This window comes from Misgurnus anguillicaudatus, chromosome 11 (assembly GCF_027580225.2).
Source record: "Misgurnus anguillicaudatus chromosome 11, ASM2758022v2, whole genome shotgun sequence".
Taxonomy (NCBI): domain Eukaryota; kingdom Metazoa; phylum Chordata; class Actinopteri; order Cypriniformes; family Cobitidae; genus Misgurnus; species Misgurnus anguillicaudatus.
Genome location: NC_073347.2, coordinates 22620827 through 22647175, shown reverse-complemented (window position 1 = coordinate 22647175; position 26349 = coordinate 22620827). Strand labels below are relative to the sequence as shown.

Below are 26349 nucleotides of genomic sequence, written 5' to 3'. Positions count from 1 at the left end.
TCCAACTAAATAAATGATTATAAGCTTACCGGTCCAAATGGTGGTTAGTTAAGGAAAGCATTCTGAAAAAAAATTGTTTACGTACTTTCTTAATAACTGATTTTTTTGTTCATTTATAACCAAAACGTTACAGATTGCAACTATAAGCAATTAAAACAACTAAAATATTTAAATATTAAGCAAAAATTTATTTTACAGACAATCAGATAATACTTCTATAAAAATTCAAGGCAGCAAAAAATGTACAGTGTGTAATCTCTTCTCATCTTTTCTGTGTTGTGGAATTGTAAAAAAAATTACATTTCCATCTTTGGGAGCGTAAATAATACCCTAAAGCCACAGGTTTATACCAATATTAAAAACGTGCTTTACTTGTTTGTGACTGAACACATCTATCCAATAAAGCATTTAAAGAGTTGTCAATCGAATAAATGTCTTTGTTTTATGAGCAGCTAGATGTATTGACTATTTTGCAGTAGCATGGTAAAATTGAACTACCCATAACGATCGTCCAGGAGAGCAGCTAGCATCTGTATGGCACGTCCGAATTTTAGCGGACAGCAGGAGAGAGAAGCAGAGCTGTGCACGGAGTATAAATGTAGAAGGTGAGAAAATGCTGGAGGCTATAGGGAAGAAAAGGCCCATTCGATTAATCACGGCTTTGATGGAGGGCACCATGGAGTGACAATAAGTTCTGGTGTTCCTGCAGCAGACCACGGCTCTCAGCCGCGCCTGGCCTTCTCTGCAGCTACCTAGAGAGACCCCCATGGGCCCACTGCTCAACCCCACTCTATAAAAGAGACAAGTGGAGACTAGCTTTAGGTAGCAAGGGATAAAGCAGAACAGAATTATGGAACAGCCGTTCTTTGGAAACACCATAAAATCGGCACAAAAACAGACACAAAGTGCGCCTTTTATATGAAATCAGAGAGCGAGATGCTAGGAAAATGCTTGTAAATTATATACCAAAATGGATTTTAGAAATCTAATAACCACCTGAAGCCAACTCTTGTCACCTTTGGTTGTGAGCAGACTGTCTGATAAATGGGTCTTATGACCTCAAGAATAATAACGTGTGAATGTTCTGTTCTGGACTACAGCTGCTCGCCGTCTTGGTCACCTTATTAAAGGCCTATATAAAGGTCCAGGTGTGTGTACGCTCTGTTTGCTTCCACAGGCTCCTGTGTTGCACTGATCTCGCCTCATCCTCAGGGGTGCATGGGGGAAGAGAAAGAGAAATTAAGGAGGTATGAAATGAGAACATAAAATAATGATTTCTGTAATGCTATGCTACTTTTGGTCATTTGTGATAGGCTGCTACTCTCAAGCTTTAGTTAAGGCCAAAATTAGCTACTTTATTTTTTTAAGCTTTATGCAACTGCTGTCAGAATGAACGAAAATGTCTAAAATCTATACAAAAATATTATGTTATTTTTTAAAGGGAGAATGATCCATAAAATTCCCCTTAAAGATTAGGGGATAACCGTGGTGAAAGAAACACCGGACGAAAGTAACAAAGCGATTTTCCACGAGCCCTAATTACATTTGCATTCCAGAAAGGTGTTTTCAACCAGGATTAGTAAACTCCTAAAGCGGTCATTTTTTTATAACGCGTTGTGTTTCTGGTTTCATGTGTTACAATACTGATCAATCTACAGGTTATTTAGTGACCCAACACATCCTGAAGATTGACTTCCCAGAGTTTTTCAAAATAAAAGTAAATCTTGTTTAAATGTGAGGAGATCCTGTCGGGATGAAAGTAACACTTGTTGTCCTGCTGCTAAAACGGTTGTATATGTTGAAAATTGATATTATTCTAATTTAATTTAATTAAATTTAATTTGCATAGTGTTCAAACTGTTGAAAAATGTTTTATTCTCAACAATTTAAGTTTGTACTGTCGGTTGCTTTTGAAACATTTGATAAAACGGAAATGTAAAATAAAAACGTAATTTAATAGATTTATAAAAGATAAATTACAAAATATGTTTGCAGTTACATATTAACAAGTCATAGTTATGTATATTTAATAAAACAAGTGTAACACAAAAATATATCTGTTTTGTTGTGTTACTTTTGACCGATGTGTGTTACACTGAAAAAAATTATTCATTGAATTTAATAAAAAATTTTAAGGTAAGTGGTTGCAATCAATTTATTTAAGCTCCATTTAAACAAAAGTTTTATATTTTACTTTATGTTACTAATCTTTTGTGTTTAAATGTAGCTTAAATAAATTGATTGCAACCACTTACCTTAAAAAATTGATTAAATTCAATGAATAATTTTTTTCTGTGTAATTTCGTCCCTGCTGACAGGGTCAAAAGTAACAATGCGCTACTCATGTTCAAATTGGAATTATAGTCGTTTTACATTTAATTTGTTCAAAATTCTACCTGGTATTGATAGACCACACTTGTGTGTTACTGACCACAGCAAAAAAAATTAACTGTCTAAAACATTTTCTTTTAAAATAAAGTTTTTCAGAAAAATGGTACTTTCGCCCCCGCACTCCACTACTCTTTAAACTACTTTCTACAATTATCTAAAAATTCATAAATCAACATACACTTGACAAGTATGTTTAAATTGCTTACCCCTTTTCTTGTTTAAAGCATATATTTTGATAATTTTGTTCAGAAAACAAGATTTATTTATTTTTTAGGTCATTTGGGTTCTCAAATGTATCTAAATTTAAGAATGCTTAGATATTTGTACTAGAAAACGAGCAAAATAAAAAAGTAAAAAACATTTTTGCAGTATAAACTAAAAAAATAAATCTCATACCCAGTTATTCCCTTGCATCTCTTTTAACTCGTAGTAATGTCTTGGCTCTTCAACTGGCGGCACATGGGGTCTGCAAAGGTACAGCAGGGGGTCCACCAACATTTTTAGATCTGAAACTTTCTGAGAAAAAATAAAAACAAGAGTAACTCAAAAATGCAATATTAAGTACAACTTTATCCAAGGTTAAAGTTGAAAAGCTATATTCAGCTATGTTTAATGGTTCCTCCCAAAATCTAAAATAAAAATAATGTACAAGTATGTATATGCCAAGCTTAAAGGAACACTCCACCTTTTTAGAAAATATACTCATTTTCCAGCTCCCCTACAGTTAAACATTTGATTTTTCCCTTTTTGGAATCTATTCAGCCGATCTCCGGGTCTGGTAGTACCACTTTCAGCATAGCCTAGCATAATCCATTTAATCTGATTAGACCATTAGCATCAATAACATAATATCATTGCGCCTCCTGCAGCCATGTTACGGAAGCAAAGTTCTTGATTACGCTAGAATGAGAATAGTTTCTAGAATAACAACTTTTAATTTTCTGTCGGTCTTAGTACACGATATAACTACAGAAGAGTTAAGCTTTAAATAGGAAAAATATTAAAACTCTTTGGTTATTTTTTAGCGTGATGCTAATGGTCTAATCAGATTCAATGGATTATGCTTAGCTATGCTAAAAGTGGTAGCGCCAGACCCGGAGATCAGCTGAATGGATTCCAAAACTGTAAAAATCAAATGTTTAACTCTAGGGGAGCTGGAAGATGAGAATATTTTCAAAAAAGTGTAGTGTCCCTTTAATACGCAACACTATATTTTTACAACATGTAATCCAATATAGGCCTAAAATCAGTTGTAGACCGCTGGTTTTCTTTTGGATCAGTGCAGTTCTCTCTTGCTAAACATCCCTAAATGGCACATCAGCAGCAGCAATATAACCCCAAGATGCAGGTTTGATTCCCCCTCCTACTGATCCTGTGATCCAATCCATCAAGCTCCCGATGAGACTCCCATCTCTGGCAGTCCACCCGTCTAATCCTTCCTGCACTCTCTGGTCAAACATCCTGTGATAACAGTTAAGGGTAAAGAAAAGCTGCAGTCATTAAGTTACGTATTGAACTAGCAGGGAGAAGCAATAACGTGTCAGGACTGCTCATTTTTAAAGACTTAATCAATATTTTCCTGTGCTTGCTCTCTTTCACTGTTATTACAGACACGGTTCAGTGGCATTAACTGACATTTGGTGCCGGTGATTTAAGAGAAAACAAAGCTCAGATGAGTCGGGTACACAAGTCCAAATTTGTCTAATAAACCAGCGCATGCACGGGGCATGAAAGGAAGAGTGATAAAGGGTCAAATAGGCAATGATAGACTGAGAGGGAGAAAGACGTGAAGACAGAATAAAGAGTTTTTAGCCCACGGTGTTGCAGCTTTTCTTGGTGAGAGGTGAGGAGAGGACATATTTCCCTGAGCTTAAACGAGAGCAAGGTGCTAATTTAAACACGGAAAGACACCTGGACACCTGATTTCAGTATCCACGCTCCTCACACAATGAGCACAGTAGCCCAGCTAAATATAACACTGCCACATGTCTGTTTGCTCTCTCTCACACACAACTGTGTCATACTGTCACCAGAAGTTTATGTGTCTTTGTCACATTAGGTGTGTCTTTTAACAAGTAGGTGAAAACTAGTTTTATACTTGTTTAAGTTGGTGAGTAACATGTGCGCCTTAATTAGTTTCCCTGCTAACATATGTAGATTACATTCACATTACATGAAAATGTATTCATTTAACACTTTAAATTATAAGAAGCAAAAAAATTCAATGCAACACAAGTACAGCTTTCCTATAATACCAAATGGTAAAAGCTACAAACAGAAGTATAAGCGCAATTTATTTTTAGTGTTTGTGCAAGAAAAGGTTTACTGTTGGGTGCATTATACCACTGAGAGACATTATTATTATAACAGCAAATTTGCTTTGGTAATATATTTTGTCTCTATCAGTGGCGGCTCGTGACTGCTTTTCCGAGGGGCGCAAATTCAAAATATGTGTTCGGAGTGTTGTGCGTTGCTCGTGTTTTCAAAATATGTGTTTGTTGCATCATGTGAACCATGTGCATCATGTGTTTTGTCAAAATAAGTGCCTGCTGCACACATGTCAAAAACGTTTATGATAACAGAGACGCTCACGTTCACAAAATACACGCTAGCCACTCCCTTAACAGTAAACTCTTATGCATGAGATTATGTGAGTATCTGGCAAACGCGAGCGTCTCTTTTATCATAAACCCTTTAGACGTGTCTGCAGCAGGCACTTATTTTGACAAGACACGTGATGCACATAGGTTCACTCCATGTGCAGAACACATATATTACGAACCACACACATGACGGGCTACATACATGTTGTGACGAACTTCGCATTGTGCACCCTTGAAAAAAGAAGTCACCGGCCGCCACTGGTCTCTATGTATTTTTGGTGGCATGCATTCAGATGTATACACCTGTAAATGCTCCTGCAATACATCTATTTACATAAACTTCAATTTACATATACCGTACTTTCCAGACTATAAGCCGCATGATTAAAAAATGCGACATTAAGACGAAATAACAGATATAACTCAAAGTGGACTATACGTTGCGTTTATTTAGAAAATGATTTCACAAAATCCAAGCCGAAGAACAGACATTTAATCTGGAAAGGCAAGTTATTCAACTAAACAATAGCAGACAGATCAGCAGGCTGAATAGATGTCTGCACGTTTAAGTAATATTATCAGTTATTTAAACAAAAACATAGCATACAGAACTTACCTGAAAGGTTGAATAGGCTAACCGAACAAGCCAACTAGCGTGAAGTTCGCATACTCGTCATTCCACATTACTGAATCCATTGAATTACATAAATACAGAAGCAGCATATGGCGGACTCTCACGGCTGTAGACGGTAATGTTGTCTATTGCCTCATAAATGTCAAAATTAATACATACGGACTTACAAGGCGCACCTGACTATAAGACGCAGCACCAGCCAAGATATGAAAAAAAACGCGGCTTATAGACCGAAAAATATGGTAGAAACATTTTCAGAGTCAAACTAAATGTCATCATACAGCGCCTCAAGTTCGAAACACTTGAACTTGAAAGGAAACTCACAAAGAGGGTCTACTCTACACGTGAACCCTGAGCAGAAAAATCAGAGTCCGAATTCAGTCAGGCCCCTGCAGTGGGCTCTTTTCAGACAGCAGGGGTCCAGGGAGAGCAGAAGACAAAGAGCTGCTCTCAAACCCAACACAGAAGGAGAGAGCGCCTGCTTGCCCTCGAGAGAAGAGAAACGTTACTCTTTATTCTTCTCTCCTTCTAATGTCTCAGTTTTAAGTCTCTTCTCCAGGGTAGCTAGTGCACTGGGGAGCTCTTTAAGCTGAGGATGTGCATCGTACACAGATATAACAGAACACGAGCTCTTTAAAGCTCCTGCAAGACCGTGGTGCTCCATTTCCTCACATGCTCCCATTCCAAATGCATCCTGAACGGTTGTTTATATCATAAAATCCAAATCATGATTGCACTTTAACAGAGAAGTACATAACAGTAGATACTTCTAAAAAGGAGAAAAAAAACGTTTGAAGAAACGTGGACTAAAACAGAAAAAATATTATTGGAGTGAGCCATCGGAATCAGATTGTGAGGTCGGTCCAGCAAGAACCCACGAGACAAGACAAATGATTTGGACACAGGTGAGCAAGCATACAGAGAGATAGTCTAGCGCCATGAAATCCATTCAGTATTGTACTGAATGCCCAATACACAGATGTTCAAAATCAATAAGAAAGGAGGAAAAAAATGAACCTGAATCAATGAACTCATTGAAATGAATCGAAGATGGAACCATTGTATGCAGATATCTGTACAAAGCAATCCTTTCATTTGATTGGCCAAGTGGTGTTTCAATATTTTACTTTATGTATTTATTCTTAACGCTATTTCAACATCTATATTCACAGTAAAAACCAGTTAATCCATACACACAAGTTAATATACACATGTTGGGGGAAGGGCAATTTGAAATCTCCAATTCACCTAAGATGCATGTTTTTATACTGTGGGAGGAAAGCGGGGTACCCTGAGTAAACCCACACTGACACAGGAAGACTTATATTTAAGTAATTTATTTAAAGCTCACATAACGCAAGCTGTTTCTAATTCTTAATTCAATTCATTCAATTTTATTTATATAGTTATTTCACAATTGTTTAATTGTTTCAAAGCAGCCTTAAATTTATAAAAGCATTAAAAAAACACATTAATAAAAGCAAGAAAAAACAGAAAAATCAGAGGACAACTAAAGTAGGATAGTACAGCGGCTAAATTTAATCAGTACTAGTAATAATGTAATGCATAGAAGAGAGTTAAGCCAATGTCTGCTGACTCCCTAGGGGTAGAAAAACTCCTTGGAGAAAAAAAAACCTAATTTTAAAGAAAAAAACCCTTGAGAGAGAGAGCCAGACATCGCTGATTCCATGGAGATATACTAGATACTATATTATAAAATTTTAAGGGAATTAGAATATTTATATATATACAGTTGAGCTCAAAATTATTCATACCCTTTGTAAATATGACCAAAAAAGTCTGTAAAAATAAATCTGCATAGTTAATACTTTTGATCTTTAATTTAAAAAAAATCTACAAAAATCCAACCTTTCATTGGAGAATAATAATTTCATTATGAGAGAAATATTTTTCTCTAATACACACTGCTCACAAATAATCATACCCTTTTATTCAATTCTTTTTGCAACCTCCTTTTCCCAAGAGAACAGCTCTTAGTCTACACCTATAATGTCTGATGAGTTTGGAGAACGCCTGACAAGAGTTTAGAGACCATTCCTTCATGCAGAATCTCTCCGGATCCTTCAGATTCCAGCTCCATCTTGGTGCTTCTCTTCAGTTCATCCCTCTCATTTTCTTTAGGGTTCAGGTCAGGGGACTGGGATTGTCATGGCAGAAGCTTCATTTTGTGCTCAGTGACTCATTTTTGTGTTAGTTTTGATGTTTGTTTCGGATCATTGCCCGAAGGAAGATCAAACCATGGCCCATTATATGATTTCTATCAGGGACAGTCAGGTTTTGATTTTTTATCTGTTGGTATTTCATAGAATCCATGATGCCATGTATCTGATCAAGATGTCCAGGACCTCCAGCAGAAGAATAGGCACACAACATTAAAGATACAGCAGTATATTTAATTTTACACATAGGGTACATTTTACCCCTGTGTGCATCAAACTAATGTTGAGTGTTTGCTGCTAAAAAACAATTTTTTTGCTTCATCTGACCATATATATACACATACAGGGTGATATAGCCAGCAACCATATCACCCTGCAGCCCAAGACTGATTGCCCACTAAAGCTAAGTAGGGTTGAGCCTGGTCAGTACTTGGATGCGAGACCTCCTGGGAAAACCAGGTTGCTGCTGGTAGCGGTGTTAGAGAGACCAGCAGGGGGTGTTCACCCTTTGTGGTGTGTTTGGGCCACACACTGTACTACAGTTCCCATGGAATTAGCTGCAGCCCATGAACCTCCTGAGTCTCCTGAGCCAACCTCCACACCTGATCCTGTTCTCAAGATAGCCGTCACCATGCCTGAACCTGTTCTCAAAATGGCCGCCGCCACGCCTGAACCTGTTCTCAAGATGGCCCTCACTATGCCTGAACCTGTTCTCAAGATGGCCACCACCACGGCTGAACCTGTTCTCAAGATGGCCCTCACTATGCCTGAACCTGTTCTCAAGATGGCCGCCACCATGCCTGAACCTGTTCTCAAGATGGCCGCTTCCACACCTGAACCAGTTCCAATCAATCACTGTCCATGACTGAATCATGTTCGGCCAAATAGCTATTTTTGAGTATGCCCTAGTGATGGGTTGAGGGCGTTTTTTGACATTTTAAAGGAACATAGCGACTTTTTGGGACTTTAGCTTATTCACTGTATTCCCCAGAGTAAGAACAGTCAATACATACCTTTTTTATCTCTGTGCATGCCGTAACTCTGTCTGATGCACCCACCGCTAACTTAGCTTAGCACAAAGACTGGAAGTAAATGGCTCCAGCTAGCATACTACTCCCAATAAGTGAGAAAATAATGCCAACAGTTTCCTATTTATATGTTGTGATTTGTATAGTCACAGTGTGTAGAAATAACAAGGTGATATGAGACACAGCCATCTTTTAACCGTATGCATACTGGGAACTTTATTCTCAGAAGGTGAAGCACTGCTACTTGGGCACTTGAGTGATTTGCTTGCAGTACCTGAGAAGCCTTGTGTCCCAAAAAGTAGGGTGTGTTCCTTTAAATGTGTAAAAAGTGTAAATATCACATCATGAAATGCAACCTCACATATAAACTTAATATTTTAATCAGACTAATTGAATTCCATCAATGAGAACCATAAAAATAGTACAACAAAGTTAAGTACGGAGCTAAAGAAGTTACCAGTACTACCAATTACCAAACTAACCAGTAGCTGCCAGGCTTATTATGAACTTACCACTCTCCAACCTCCAACCACAGATGTCTCACTCATTGGCTTGTATGAGAGTGAGGATCCTTTTCAATCATAAAAAGAGAGAACAAAATACATTCCTCCGCTCAGACTTTTTTATTAAACAGTGAATAAAACAATTGAGAGTAAAATAAAAGAACAGCGAGAAGCAAGCAGATCAGGGACCCAAAGCTCACAGCAAGCCGCCAGTGCCAGAATCAACAGATATATGAGGCAGTTTTCGAAACTGCTTTGATTTGCTCTGTGTTGTTATTGTCCTCTACATAAGGAGTATCATTACAAGATCTTACCAGCTGTCCATTTGAAGAGATGATTACTATACCAAAGAAAGGCACAGGATCAGAATCACAAATATACTGTAAAGTGCTAATTGTTTCCTGAAGTGTTGCAGCTATAATTAAATTCAATTTAGACAATTGTGCTAATGATCACTTTTCAGATCCATGTTGGAATGCTGAAGCCTCGCTTAAATGGTGCACAGTGTACAACACAATTACACTTCTTTTCATGTAAACAAAATTTGCATTTTGTTTTGAAACTTTGAAACACGTATGTTTTTTGTATTTCCATAATGCAGTAATTTGATCTATAGTTCACATTAGATTCTTACCTGAACAAACATTATTACGTCAACCGAATAAAGATAATATGGACTTGTCTTTATAAACATAAATACATTGAAATATCACCTGCAAGTTTAGGTATTAATGTGATCTCTTGTATTATTTAACAAAACGAAACATAAATATATTCATATAAATATGGAGTTGCATGAGAAATTAAGTTATCAAAAAGTGTCATACATTAGTATTTAAGTCTTAACATGCATGATGGTGGCTACAGGGTAAATTATTTTTGTGTTTAAAGAGCAACTACTGTATGGTCTGATTCACATTTTTTACATTTCCTTTGGTGTGTAAGTGTGTATTAGTACATGTTAATGATATGCACAAGGTAAATACCCCAAAATAAACGATGACGCAAGTTATCGTTTCCAACGCAAATCTCTTTTGTTGGACTACAACAAACACACGGATTGTAGGCAACAGTTTACTTCCTGGGCCTGTTGACGTGGACTAAATGGACATTATTATAATTCCTCCCGCTTAGACTCACAGCCTGAAAATTGACTCCTGTCAGCATTGCATTGTGACCGAATCTTTCAAACATGGTAAGGAGCGTCACATTTCCTGTATTCAGGCCAATCACAACGTACAGGTTGCTGGCCAATCAGGGACACAGGGCTTTTCAGATCCATGAGTTTTGTACAAAATCAATGCGTTTGAGGAAAGCAGTTTATCTGGAGCTACAAAAATGTACGCAGTGTGGAAAATAATGTCTTTTTAACCATTAACCACGCGAACACATTGTATACCAAATACACAAAATAACGTTGTTTTTTAGCAAGGAAATAGGTGCACTTTAAATATTCAGGTTTGAATCTCAAATACATAATTGAAAACATAAAAAATCTATTGTGCATTAGACACTCAGCAAAAGGCGTCAGACATATTGCTGAAATTAGATTACACAATCACAAATGTCCCAATCAAGACCTCATGAATATTCATGACTGCGCCTCACAGCATGATAATTACTTAATTAATATCCTGCCAACCTGAAGCCCCACTGAGACTGGACCGCCGTAATCCCTGCCATCCCAAACCAAACACATTGCCCTTGGGATGGGTAAACTTTCATTGTGGTAGCTCTGACTAAATTTCAAAGTGGGCATTCTACATATTCTCCCACATTACCAGCGATCACCATAGAGCTAAACACTCCCTATTTTCTTTTGCCGTAATCTGGACGATCCAATAATGTTCTCAGCTGGGTCTGTCAAACAGACTTTAAAAGAGATATTTCTTCCCTCAGCCAGATTCTCCAAAGCTGCAGGGTGCTGGTGGATTTCTGCTGGTTTCCATAAAGATGGATTAAACATGACTGATAAGAGAGGATGGGTGTTTTTGGTGTCTTAATCTCACAAGAATGCATTTTTATATCCAAGGGATACCAATTTCTCATGGGCAGCATTAGTTTGTGTCACACTAAACTCAAGAGGTATCCAAAGCCTAAGATGATTTTGATGAAAACAGTTTTGTTCTCAAGCTGATCTTTGTTGAATAATTAACACGCTAATTCCATTGCTGATAGAACTTTAAGATGGCCATGGCAAAAAATAGGTACCCCACGTAAACCTTGTTTAGAGCTCATGTTGGGATTAATTTGAACACCAATTAAAAAATATAAATATTTCAACCAAAATGTGTAAACAGTTGCCATGTATCACTATCAAAAATGCTTGTTTGAGGATCCCAGCACACCAACCAGAGCAACGTTGGACTATGGGCACTATTTTAACAATCTAAGCGCATTGTCTAAAGCGCATGGCACACGGTCTAAACGGGCGTGTCCGATGCCACTTAACAACGGGGAAAATGGTTTGTGCGTGTCCATCCATGTGCGTGATAAGCAAACGTGTGTTGTCGTCCCATTTATAGGCGCATATTACTTACGCGCTCTTTAAATAACAAAAACAATATTGAGCCATTGACTTTAGACCAGGTTTTTGTTGGTCAATGGCGTAGTCTATTTTAATTGCCTCAAAATAACAACGCGCCACAATTTAAAAGGGTTCTTCCTATTCTCCTAATGAGTAATGGGTGTGTTTTGGGCGTAACGTGCAATAAACCATTGAGAGTCTCAGCTCCCATCCCCTTTAAAAGCCAGTTGCGCTGGCACCATGCTGATTTCCTACTTAGATGGCAGAATTTGGAAACTGAAAAACTAAGCGGAGGAAGAAGACCACCAGTTTAAGATTGATATTAAAAATTGCGTTGTTTTCATTTGTATTGGTATTAAAACCTTTAACAGTCGTTTTCTTTCAGTGATGGAAGTAAAATTAACAGGCTTTAAATTGCTGTAAATGAATGGATAGCCTACATGATCAGTGTTATCTCAAAAAAAAATTTACAAATATGCAAGAAACTCTAAATTTGTTTAAAGCAAAACATTTAATTTCTTACCAGGCTATAGGTGAACCAGCTCTTTACGCCTTCTAAAGTCTCATAATCGATCCTCATTTACGTCCAAGAGATTCAATAATAATCTTTTACATTTGAATCCTTTGATATATCATATTTTAAAACATTCATGTGCTGCTGTCCATCCATGTGCGTGATAAGCAAACGTGTGTTGTCGTACCGTTTATAGGCGCATATTACTTACGCGCTCTTTAAATAACAAAAACAATATTGAGCCATTGACCTTAGACTAGGTTTTTGTTGGTCAATGGCGTAGTCTATTTTAGTTGCCTCAAAATAACAACGCGCCAACAATGCGCCTGAACACACCTCTTTTTCAGACCAGAACGCCCATGGGCACAAAGTTGGGCGCAAATGCATTTGCTATTTAAACAACGTGGCGCTAAATGTGGAAATTATAATTTTGCCGGGTTGAAACTAGCAAAAGACACTTGCGTTGCACATTACTGTATGATAGAGCCTTATGAGTTTGGGGCAGGACTATCCAAGCCCCACCAATGACAGACAGAGTTGGCAAATGACCTTTTAAAAAATTCTGTTTGGTGACACTAGTAAAGCAAAAACCACACATGGGCTTTCGTGATAATCATTCTTATAGCAAAAGCAAGCACTTTTGGTAAAGAACAGCCAAGAAAGTGTTAATGTGTATAAGTGTGTCTATATATGTGTGCACATCTCTATCCTTGGGTTTCCAGTGCCCGGGCATCTAGAGACATGGCAAAGCAAAATCATTTCACCATCTAATCAATCAATTCTCTCTCTGTGGGCCAAATCTATCTAACTAATTATCCAATCAGAGTAGGCAAACTCCCCGAGCCTGTCACACCAAAGCCCACGGGTGTCCCAGAGGAACTGCTCTGTCCCTTCCCCTCATTAACTTTTCCTGTCCTCTCCCCTTGTCCAGACACTCCCATGAGCAGCCAGGAGTTGTGGATAATTCAATGGACAGTTTCTGAGGTGACCATGTGCCTTGGGGCTAAAGCGGTAGAGGACACTTTGCTCCCTCTCTGTCTCTATTAGAGAGAGTCCCTCTCTCTTGCTCTCATTCGTTCATGAGTAACACTGTCCCATCATCCACTTATTCCACCTGTCTGTTTACTCTAACACCTGCACATTATGCAAACAAATAAAAAAAGAACTTGTTTTTGTAGAGTAACAGGAACAAGTAATGGATTACTCCCAGGATTAATAAAATATTCTGCTGGTCTAATATACTGTAAGTGAATGCATCTCTTTTGCAGTTTGTCTACACCTCAGGCATTTCCGCATCTGTGCCGTTCAAATTAAAATAACTATGGTGAAGGAAATGGTCTGCTGAGCACCAATGTCATTATGCTAATTAAACTACAGATAAATAGGAATGTCTGGCTGTATCTCAAAGGCCCACTGTACTGCAACCAAATGTTATGAACACAACGTACAGAATTACTTACCTGGGAATAAATGAATTCCCTTCCTATTGGCTATAAAACAAAAACCTGGATATACTGCATAGCCTTTGCACCAGTGTTGGTGAAGCTACACCATTTAGAAAAAGTACTTAGCTGTGCTTTAAAAAATGCTGGGTTGTTTTTAACTCATTATTGCACAAAGCCAACTGCTGGTTTCCATTAAACTTAATGTACATATATGACCCAACCATGAAAAAACAGCATTTTGGATTAAAACAACCCACCCATATTTTACCCAAGCATGGGTTAAAGGGCACCTATTTCATTGCTTAAAAACAACGTTATTTTGTGTATTTGGTATAATACAATATGTTCGTGTGGTTTATGGTTAAAAAAAGATTATTTTTCACATACCATACATTTTTGTAGCTCCAGATTTCCCTCTCTTCCTGAAACACACGGATTTGAAAAGCTCTGTGTCCCTGATTGGCCAGCTAATCTGTATGTTGTGATTAGCCTGAATACCTCTGACGTCAGCTGGAAATGTGACGCTCCTTACCATGTTTGAAAGATTTGCTCACAATGCAATGCTAACAGTAGTTAACTTTGTTAACAGGCTGAGTCCGAAGTGGGAGGAATTATGATAATGTCTGTCTTGTCTACTAGTGATGTGCGGGTCGGGTTGGGGTGGTTAAAGAAATTGTAACTTTATTGCAGGGCGGGTTGGGGCGGGTCATTAAAAACAAAATAAAAAAAAAACATGTATGTTGTGTCTAATTCCCTGTAGCATATTAAATATTTGGGAATATATATTTTCATATTTTATTAGGTTATTTGACAAGGTTGAGTTACGTAGGTCTACGTGGCAACGTAACTTCCGCAACATAACTTGCGCAACGTAACTTGATGTCCCCAAACCTTTGGCGTCACGTCACGGAAGCACCAATTAGCTCCAGCTGCCAGCCACAACAACAAAACAAACGGAGAATTAAAAGATGAAAGACGATCTGCGGGAGAGATTAAGGTAGGGAATTTGTGAATAGATAATACAAACGCTGCATTGTAAATGTTGAAAATGTTTATCATTATCTTATCTCTATATTAATATGACCATGCTGGTTTCTATAGTTCATTCGCGTATGTTGTTGCAGAGTGATGTAATCTAATGACTGTTTCCAAGCACTTTTAGGCTGAAATAAAGCCTCTTTTTATTTAAATTACAATGCCTATGTCTATTTTAATGGTCGCGGGTGCGGGGTGGTGCGGGTTATAAAAATAGATACAGTGGTGTGGGGTGGGTTGGGCCCGGACAAATATTTCATAAAAGTGGGACCCGCGGGTTGGAAAAACGCTGACCCACGCATCACTATTGTCTACGTCCTAAACTGTTGCCTACAATCCGTGTGTTTGTTGTAGTCCAAGAAAAGAGATTTACGTTGGAGACGATAACTTGTGTCATTGTTTACTTTGGGGTATGTACCTTTTGCATATCGTTAACATGTACTAATACACACTTACACACAAAGGAAATGAAAAATCTTAAATCGAATATTTGGTGCTCTTTAAAAACAACCCTGCATTTTTTATATATTTTATACATACATAGTTAGGCTATCAACAAAATTTACAAAAAAACACACTGCAGCACCATAATTGTTAATTTTATAAGTATTATAAATAAATAAAACATTGTAACATTCTGTACTTTTGTCTTATATTTGTCTTCCAAATTTCTTGTCTCCACAGCAAACAGAGCAATTTTGTCTTTACTGTCCCAATACCTACTGTATGGAGTGCACATATATACTGTATCTACATAGCAGCCCGTGAGATGATGTCACTGCAGCAGTTTTCTACACTGATGCCTCTCCACTATGCCACATAACAGTGTGATTATGACCTGTGATAAATAGGGAAGCTTAACTCAGGCTGTAAAACATAGAATTAGTGTTTAATGGGCTACAAGCTGCTGTCTGGTTCTGTGAAGAGGCCACTTTCATTGGCAAGATGTTCTTTCTGCAAGGGTTAGTTCATGCAAAAATGAAAATTTAGTTACTTTTTACTCATTCTTAAGTCATTTAAACCTGCACTGAGTTTCTTCACTATTCAAAACCAAAGCATGGATTTTTAGGGCGCACTCAAATTATCCAATCCGTGTCCTAAGTGCAGACCCCCAAATCCTGGTTTGTTTGACTAGTGTGATCGCTCTATACCATGCTTGGGTTGTTAATCGCACCCTGGGCGGCTTGCAGAGGTGGGCTTGGTTAACTTGGATTCGACACGGAACAAGCAGTGTGATCGCAAATCATGCCAGAGAGCAGTTCAAAAGGAGAGACGTCAATTGCGCGACAACTCCCCTTCATCTGCCTTCATAAAAACCTTCTGATGTATGCAGTAGGGTTATGTGAGTGTCTGAGCTGCACAAGCAACAGATCAACTAATCCAATATCCAATATCAGAGGGCAGTGTGTCATCGCACCCCAAACAACTCAGAATAAAAAAGCACAGACTTACTGTAACATTACGTTGTGCTCCAGTGTTAAGAGACAATCACATTCTAATGACAAAAGCATGCTCGGATCGGTCAAAGTGCAGTGTAACTGCGTGCTTCTGGGGGAGTAGGGAGAGGGGACAATCGCATTCTGGCATGGTTCTGTTGGGTTAGGTATAATATGTGTGCGCTAGTGATGCGCGGGTCGTCTCATAACCTGCAGGCCCCCCTGCGGGTCGGGGCTGCTAAAGAAATTGTCACTTTGTTGAGGGGCGGTTTGGGGCAGGTCATTACAAACAAAATTAAAAAAATGTATGTTGCGTGCAATTCCCTAGCCTATATTAAATATTTTTTATTAAGTTCTTTGACAAGGGTAAATTACATCAACCTACCCCTGCTGGAAAAAACAGCTTCAAACCAGCATGGGAATTATGCTGGTCCATGCTGGTTTGGTGCTGGTGGTCACCAGCATACCAGCACCAAAACACAACATATGCTGGTCTTGCTGGTATGACCAGCATGGGATGCTGGTACTAATGCTGGTTTGGTGCTGGTTTAGCTGGTGCTAATGCTGGTTTTGTGCTGGTTTAGCTGGTGCTGATGCTGGTGTTCACTAGCAAACCAGCACCAAAACACAACATATGCTGGTCTTGCTGGTATGTAATTTTTTTCAACAGGGACATCAGGGATGGGCAACTTCGGTCCTGGAGGGCAGGTGTCCTGGAGAGTTTAGCTCCAACTTGTCTCAGCACACCTGCCTAAAAGTTTCTAGTATGCCTAGTAAGACCTTAATTGGCTGCTTCAGGTGTGTTTAATTATGGTTGGAGTTAAACTCAGCAGGACACCGACCCTACAGGACCGAAGTTGCCCATCCCTGACCTACATAGCAACTGCACCCCCACAACGTAACTTGATATCCCCAAACCTTTTGCCTCATGTCCGAAAGCGCCAAGTAATGTTAGCTTCCACTGCCAGCCACAACAACAAAACAAACGGAGATATAAAAGAAGATGAAAGACGAGGTGCGGGAGAAATTAAGGTTGGGAATTTGTGAATAGATAATATAAACGCTGCTTTGTAAATAATAAAATGTTTATCATTATCCTATCTCTATATTAATATGACCATGCTGGTTTCTATGGTACATAAGTGTATGCTGTTGCCAGTTAACAGGGTGATGTAATATAATGGCTGTTTCCAAGCACTTTAAGGCTGAAATAAAGCCTCTTTTCATTTACATTACAAATGCATATGTCTATTTTAATGGTCGCGGTTGCAGGGTGGGTTGTAAAAATAAAAATACAGTGGTGTGGGGTGGGCCAAATATTTTATATAAGCGGGACCCGCAGGTTGGAAAAACTCCTAACCTGCGTATCACTATTGTGTGCACCATTATTTGGTGTTATTAGTTTGGTGACCGCCTCTTAAAGGACAAGTTCGGTATTTTACACTTAAAGCCCTGTTTTCAGATTGTTTATGATGAAATAGAACGGTTTTGACTGAAATTTGGACATATGTCCCGAGAATTTTCTGGTGTTTGTTTTTCACCTCCCACCTTTACCATGGGTTTAATGGTGCACTGGAACAATCCTTCCTAAAATGCATTAAACTTTCGTTTACAAAGACGTGAAACTCACCGAGTGGTCAGGGGTGTTCACTGGTATGCTCACACAAAAACCGCCGCAAAATACGCACTCCAACAGGTTTTATCGTAGTTTTTGCCAACTCCATTGACTTGTATTAGATGTCCTGTGAGGTACGATATTACTCCGCGCCGGGAACTTTGTTTCTATTCTTGCAATTGGCAATGGCGGATTAGCGCCACCACCTGGGCTGAATTGTCTATTATTCAAGCTCTAAGCGGAAGCATGTACGGGTGTGAGGCATTTGGAAAAATAAGTCCACAAGTTAACAACGAATGCTAAAACAGCTGTGGGAAAGCATCTTTTGCAGCGATTTTTGTGTGGGCATGTCGGTGAACACCCCTGGCCACTCGGTGAGTTTCACGTCTTTGTAAATGAAAGTTTAATGCATTTTAGGAAGGATTGTTCCATTGCACCATTAAACCCATTGTAGAGGTGGGAGAAAAATTCTCAGGGCAGCCGCATATGTCAAAATTTCAGTCAAAACCGTTCTATTTCACCATAAACAATCTGAAAACAGGGCTTTAAGTGTAAAATACCGAATTTGTCCTTTAAGCTACAAAATGTCGCAAAAGTGTCGCTACACCCTAAAAAATAGTGGGTGGTTTTCAAACCAGCGTTGGGTCAAAAAGAAAAACATAACCCGCTGGGTTAAAATTAATGAAGAACATGCTTATATTTGACCCATCAATGGGTTACAACAAACCATCATTTTGGGTTGAAACACTGAGTATATATAAGGTTAAAGGGACACTCCACTTTTTTTTGAAAATATGCTCATTTTCCAACTCCCCTAGAGTTAAACATTTGATTTTTACCGTTTTGGAATCCATTCAGCTGATCTCCGGGTCTGGCGCTACCACTTTTAGCATAGCTTAGCATAATCCATTAAATCTGATTAGACCATTAGCATCGCGGTAAAAAATAAAGAGTTTCAATATTATTCCTATTTAAAACTTGACTCTTCTGTAGATACATCGTGTACTAAGGCCGACAGAAAATTTAAAGTTGCGATTTTCTAGGCAGATATGGTTAGAAACTATACTCTCATTGTGGTGTAATAATCAAGGACTTTGCTGATGTAACACAGCTGCAGCAGGTGTAGTGATATTACGCACTGCTTGAAAATAGTCCCCTGCCATTGAAAGTAACCAAGGGTCATATATTTCAAGGGTCTGAAGGCATACAAACAGGTTTGGTTAAAAATAATCCATTATTTGATTAATATCTTGGCCAGTTTACTTTTAAAATTGTGAAACAACCAGACCATATCAATGACTTCTACAACAGAAGAGTAGAGAAGTGGAGAAGAGGCACAAATCCAGACTTTCATCAAATAATGAATTATATATTTATGTTTTTCCCCAAAGCCGTTCACATGTACATTCAATCGCACATTCATTTAGCATACGCAGTAAGTTACTCTTCAGTGCAACCTTTGTTTTCAGCACCGTATCATTTATTGCATTTCACTTTTTATTGCTTTTTATTACAGTAGTGACTTTTAAAGTCCTCTTGTTTCATCTTCCAAACCGTTGGTGCCAAATAATATATTTTAGAAATCTATATTTCTAGCATTTTATTGGATATAGCATTTAAAGCATTTAAATATAGCTTTTTCCAAATATGTTCATGACACAAACGCAACTCCACAGAAACACACGTCAGGTGTGCCATGCCTCAACGAACTCAAAGGTGACGGACTTACTGTGACAACTCAACAATACCAAAGCTGTCATTTATAATCCAATCTGCATCCACCAAACCTGCTGCGACCCCAACCCCCCAATGCTCATTCACCTGTCACCTTTTGTATCTAATGCTTATCTATGCAGTCACAAAGTGTAGCCACCGAATCCCAGAGGAGATGAGGTCGACTGATTCAAGCAGCAAGACCAAGCAAGAAAAGCCGCCCTTGTACCACACACATCATCGCCTTCAGACCCAAAACTCCCACCCAGCACACCCTAGGGGCAATGATAATGAATCTTCTCTTCATGTTTCTTCTCTGCATTTTGGTGGGCTTCCATCTGCAAAGGTCTTTTGGGATTAGCATATCTGAATTGAGATTATGTTTGACTCTGGTGATGTGTTTGAACAGAATCGAAACAGAGGTGGGAGGTAATGAGAAAAAAGACCCTCCCTGTTCACTAGCATCAGGGGAACGGTAAATGATTCGATGAAAAGCAAGCAGACATCCACGGCTGCGCTTTATTTTAGGTCTGAGTGGCGGCAGAGGGGCATGAATGGTTTCTAAATTACTTTTTGTGGGTGGATGAAGTATGAGCTTAGAGATATACAGAGGGAGAGACCCGTAATGTGGAGATTAACTGAAACACGCGTCATGCAACTAAATGGACACACCTTGAGTATACTGTCCATGAGATTGCTTCTGGAAGGACGGACTGTGTAGGATGAAACATTAATGGAGAAAATCAAGCGGTGCTATGTTATAGACAAGGTCCCTTGCGTATAATGTGATTAAATTTGCTCACTTGACTGTATGTGAGACATGTGTTTATAGATGTGTTTATTGTCTGTCTCATACTAATGGATGAAACATTTCCCATAGGCTCCCAGAGGAGGCAGTTGATCGTTCATGGCTCAGGAGATGTAATTGAGTTCTGATTTGTGTTTCTTCAGTGAATCAATGTCAATCTAATGTACTCTTAAAATACCAAAGGAGAAATTAAAAAAGTAACAAATGAGCCTTATCATATACCTGAAAAACAGAGCAATAAAATAAATACAGAGCATATGCTTAGATCATTTAGTTTTGAATATGAAATGTTTATATTTATATATTCAATCAAACTTCAACCTTAGTCTTAAGTTGACAGAAAGGATAAAGAAAATTGAGATCCTGTCTCTAACAGCTGTTTGTGAGGCGATGCTCCATTTTATTAAAAATTTACTAGTACATTAGCTAACATGGACTAACAATGAACAATACTTCTACCTCAGTTATTAATCTTAGTTGTTTCAGCATTTTTAAATCAAACGTTTTGTCTGCTAACATTAGTTAATGCACAATGAATTACTGTAACATAAACAACTGTATTAGCATTAACTAACATTAACAAATATCAATAAATGCTGGAAAACTATATTGCTCATGTTTAGATCATGTAAACTAATGCAATAACTAATATTAACAAATAGCCTCCCTACTAAAAAATCCAGCTAAGACCCTCACAAGCTGGTAGCTGGTTTTAGCTGGTTTAAGGTGGCAGTAGCTGGTTTAAGCTGGTCCTCCCAGCCTGGCAAAGCTGTTCAAGCTGGGGAGTCAGCTGGTCTTCCAGCCTGACCAGCTAAGTCCAGCTAGACCAGCTTAAAAAGTGACCAAAATACAGCTAGACCAGCTTAAAAAAGTGATCAAAACACATCTAGACCAGCTTGCTACACCAGCAATACCAGCTAAAACCAAGCTGGGAGATCAACTAAAACCAGCTCACCAGCTGCTGGTCTTAGCTGGATTTTACAGTAGGGCTACAACCTTATTGTAAAGTGTTATCCAAGATAAGTGTTATAGTCAAGACCACCTAAACTGAGACCAAGACAAGACTGAGACCAAAGTCAGTCGAGACCAAGATAAGAAAAAGACAATCAAAAAATGGTATACAAGTATAAAGAGGATCGCAATTCGTACAAGAAGTGCAGCGCTGCGTCACGTCTAGGACAACTCGGAGGTATCGTGCACCAAAAGTGCACTTTAAATAGCGCAAGCCTCCCTGTGTCAGCGTGGGTTTACTCCAGGTACTCCGGTTTCCTCCCACAGGCCAAAAACATGCAAGTTAGGCAAATTGGAGATACCAAATTGTCCCTCCTCCAACCTGTGTATGGATCAATTTGTCTGAATAAAACTTGTGTATGGATTAACTGGTTCTCGCCATGAATATAGCCATATATGCTTGAATGGCGTTAAGAAATAAAGGAAGAAGAAGAAAATAGCGCAAGCTTAGTCAGATAGCGTCTACTTCAAAATGCGAAATATACGTTAGCAGCCAATGTTAATCGCTAATGATTTGGGACAAATATGATGTTATTTAATGTTGAACTATGTGAATGGCGTTCTGAGGTGCGACAGGGATTTGAGCTGCTTCCAGAGTCACAGCGGACAGCAGCCATCAGGCATCGCCGGTGTGCGTACATTCAACCCAGTATCACGAAATTACGTACCTATAGTCAGAGTCTTATGTACCAGAGTCTATTCTGTGACACTGACACATTTTTCCGCCTTTTTGCGTGAACATGTTACGTGTTTCTGTTTACGTGTCACTGTCACGTATTTGTTACTGTTTTATCCTATTTTCTTACCATTGTCGCTTCGATTAAGGTTTAGATTTACATAAAATGACATCCTTTCTCAAACCCAACTCTAACCCTAATCCAGGCGACAATGGTTTAAAAATCATAAAATATAAAAAAATAAATAATGAAAAAAGGTATAAACCAATACTTAAAGTGACATCCTAATGCAAACACCAAATCTTACCATAACCGAAGCGTCAATGGTTTGAAAACAGTTGAGTAACAAATACGTGACAGTTAAAAGTAACAAGAAATACGTGACATGTTCACGCAAAAAGGCGGAAAAACGTGTCAGTGTCATGGAGAAGACATAAATCTGTGATACAGGGTTGGTAAATTCATAAAAAATAATGTGTTCTGTTTTTAGATTCATGGTGCTACGTGGCGCTAAGCTTCTTGTCTGGTGTGCGACCCCATTAAGAGTCTTCAAAGGAGAATGCACAGGACCAGAAACCCCTCTAAATAAGGTCCAGCAAGCAATATTCCTGCCACTGAGCATGTTTTCCAGCTGGCCAAATGCTTATAGCTCCTGACTGACCCAGAGGTTGGTACAAACTGTTGACTCCTCCTGGTCATGCTCTGTATAATGGATACAGTGTATCTACTGCCAGCTCTGTCTTACCCTGGCAGGACATGGACACCCAGCTGACCTCCAGTGCCCCCTTCACTCGCGTGAGCCAGGAGCACCTAACCTCAATGGATTTCTCATTTGTGGCTTGTGCACAATCAATGCACCTTCTCCTCTCACCAGACAGGGACCATGTATCAGCACATTTCTCTGTGTGTGTGTGTGTGTGTTTGCTCATTTCCTTTGTTTTCACTAACCTTTTCCCATTTCCTGCCCCTGAAAAACCACAATGTCTATTGAAATGTCTTCAACAGTCTTGCTTTCGGTCTCATGTCACCCATGAGTAAACGTCTCCATGATGATATCTGAAATGACAGAAATGTACAACTTGTACCATTAAACTGTTTTTGTAAACAGATGTTATTTAAAGGGACACTCCACTTTTTTGAAAATATGTTCATTTTCCAGCTCCCCTAGAGTTAAACATTTGATTTGTACCATTTTGAAATCAGCTGATCTCTAGGTCTGGCGGTACCACTTTTAGCATAGCTTAGCATAATCCTTTGAATCAGATTAGACCATTAGCATTGCGCTAAAAAATAACCAAAGTGTTTCAATATTTTTCCTATTTAAAACTTGACTCTTCTGTAGTTACATTGTGTACTAAGACCGATAAAAAACAAAAAGTTGTGATTTTCTAGGCAGATATGGCGAGGAACTATACTCTCATTCTGGTGTAATAATCAAGGACTTTGCTGCTGTAACATAGCTACAGGAGGCGCAATGATATTATGCAGTGCCACGAAAATAATTTCCTATAGTAACTTTCAATAGCAGGGGACTATTTTCGGGCACTGCGTAATATCATTGCGCCTCCTACAGCCATGTTATGGCAGCAAAGTTCTTAAGCTAATCCCTTTCCGGGAAATATTACTTAGCCAAAGTTCTGATCACCAAAGTAAGGTAACTTGAATTTAAATGAATTGGCTTCATTCAGGTCAATTATCAATCTGACATTTACATTAAGTTTTTTAACAAAGGTCTTTGTTAATTTCATGAAGTAGATATAACAACCATTCATGTCCACTTTTTGCTGTGAAGAACACAAAAAAAAAACGGTAAATATACACTCACCTAAAGGATTATTAAGAACACATGTTCAATTTCTCATTAATGCAATGGAGTAATTGTGTGGGGGATGTTTTCTTGGCACACTTTAGGCCCCTTAGTGCCAATTGGGCATTGTTTAAATGCCACAGCCTACCTGAGCATTGTTTCTGACCATGTCCATCCCTTTATGACCACCATGTACCCATCCTCTGATGATTACTTCCAGCAGGATAAAGCACCATGTCGCAAAGCTCGAAATCATTTCAAATTGGTTTCTTGAACATGACAATGAGTTCACTGTACTAAAATGGTCCCCACAGTCACCAGATCTCAACCCAATAGAGCATCTTTGGGATGTGCTGGAACGGGAGCTTCGTGCCCTTGATGTGCATCCCACAAATCTCCATCAACTGCAAGATGCTATCCTATTAATATGTACCAACATTTCTAAAGAATGCTTTCAGCACCTTGTTGAATCAATGCCAGGTAGAATTAAGGCAGTTCTGAAGGCGAAAGGGGGTCAAACACAGTATCAGTATGGAGTGTATTTCTGGGATGTAATAAGACAATGTTTGAAGCATCCTAAAGTTGAAATTTAGTTTTTTAGTCATGAAGCATTAATATGATACTTCACTGTTAATTATGTTTCCTAACATAATAAATGGGTCATGGAGTCTCTAAGACATCAAAGAGAACATAAGTAACATTAAATCCTCAACAGGAGATGCTGAATAATTTCGTAAGCATCCGTGAGACAGCCGAATGCAGAAGAGTGTTTTGCCATCTCACATACAGTACAGGATAAAGGAGGTTTCTGCAAGGTCAGGATGAAAGAGGAAGTTTCTTTGGATTACAAAGGAAATTGAAAAACAGTTTTCTGTGCTGTAAACACAATCGTTTAGCCTTTGAAAAAGGAGCAGGTATAGGAACACTACAGGTACATGATAAAGGCATTTTGAAACACAGCGGCAACACACATACCCATGCATACACACAGAGAAAGATCTGACAGTTCCCTGCGGCCCTGCAGGTAGCATTTTATGAGGCTGTATCTTCTCATTATCAGAGCTCAGGCAAAGACCAGAGCCATAAAATATACCCTCCCCACTGTGTTAAATTGAGAGCAACATTTTGTGTCATCTCCTTTTGATGCTAACATCAAATCTTAAATGAATATAAAATGTTTCCTTAGATGTTAGAAGCCACTTAAAGCAAAGATCAGTGTCGAAGTAAGATGTATGAATGATATTGAATGTAACGGGATATTGCTAATGGCTCATAATTAAAGCCATCCTAGATGTATATGACCTCAGCTGAAAACAAACAAAGATATTTATATAAAAATCTCATCATCTTATCAAAGTTTTTTTATTATTATTGATTTCAATATTTGACATGGCCTTACTTGGTCACTTATAAAGATATCAAGGTTATTTTAACAAAATGTTCTTTTGATGATGGATGATTTTATGTAGAAAAACAGTAAATTACTTTTTGCAGTTAAGTTTTCACAGGCATGGTCACATATATGCATGCGCAATTCTACAGTAAATGCAATACAGGTAAGAGCGGCTATTAAACATTAGATATCGTGTCGGAGAAAGCTAACTTCTGCTGAACAGCACGACTGTAAGTCTCCAAGGTGTATTTATGTAACTTTCACAAACCCAAGATTTAAGAAGCATTGCCTTTCCTCCCTGCCAGTGGACAGTAATGACAGGAAATGATATGGTGTCAGAATAGCAGCACTTCTACAGGGAGAAGCGGCACCATACTTACTCTCAGCTCTGCAATGAAGCAGTTGAAAATTAAAATCCTCCCTTTCTCCTCCCTGTAATTACCCACCTATGGGGAGGATGGATGAAGGCAGGTAGATGGATTGAGACAGGGAGGGGAGTGAAAGAAAGCAAGGGAGTCGGGGCAAAACACGAGTGGAAATAAATGGAGGCTCGGAAGAACACAAGGCAGAGAGAATGTCTTTTATTAAGCTTTCTCCCCCCAGATGTGTTCTTAATGTGCACTCAGCACAATCTTCTCCTCCGTTCTTCTCTCTTGAATGTAGCCTCATGTCACCCGATGGAGAAAGATATCAAGGCATTAGTGATCAGGGGTGCGTTTCCCAAAAGCATCGTTGGCCAACGAACATCGTAAGTTCCATCGTCACTAACTTCGTTCAATGATTTGGTGTTTCCCGTTGGAACAACAGCTCTTCACCTGTCGTTAGAAGCATCGTTCCTTGTTATTATCATATGTAGACTTACATTGATCATGCTTTTGAACAAAATAAGCAAAAAACATGTAGTACAGTCTACATCCATCATTCTAAATATATTACAATTTTGTTTTACATCTTTAAATTTGTAAACAGAATGACAGCGCTGCATTTGAACACTGCGCATGTGCGCAGCTATGAGCTTTAAGACCCTGG

The 26349-nt window shown here is 38.6% G+C and overlaps 1 long non-coding RNA gene across 3 annotated transcripts in view; it reads right to left on the bottom strand.

Moving 5' to 3' along the window:
• Positions 1-26349, bottom strand: part of LOC129416550 (uncharacterized) — a 129067-nt gene continuing 102718 nt past the window's right edge. For 2 of the 3 annotated variants that reach the window (XR_012372293.1, XR_012372295.1), the window contains 3 exons: positions 23069-23176; positions 2788-2907; positions 1-1207 (listed from right to left, as the gene is read on the bottom strand). This is a non-coding gene — a long non-coding RNA (uncharacterized lncRNA). The remainder of the gene's footprint in view (positions 1208-2787; positions 2908-23068; positions 23177-26349) is intronic. The other variant, XR_012372294.1, reaches the window with a different exon arrangement.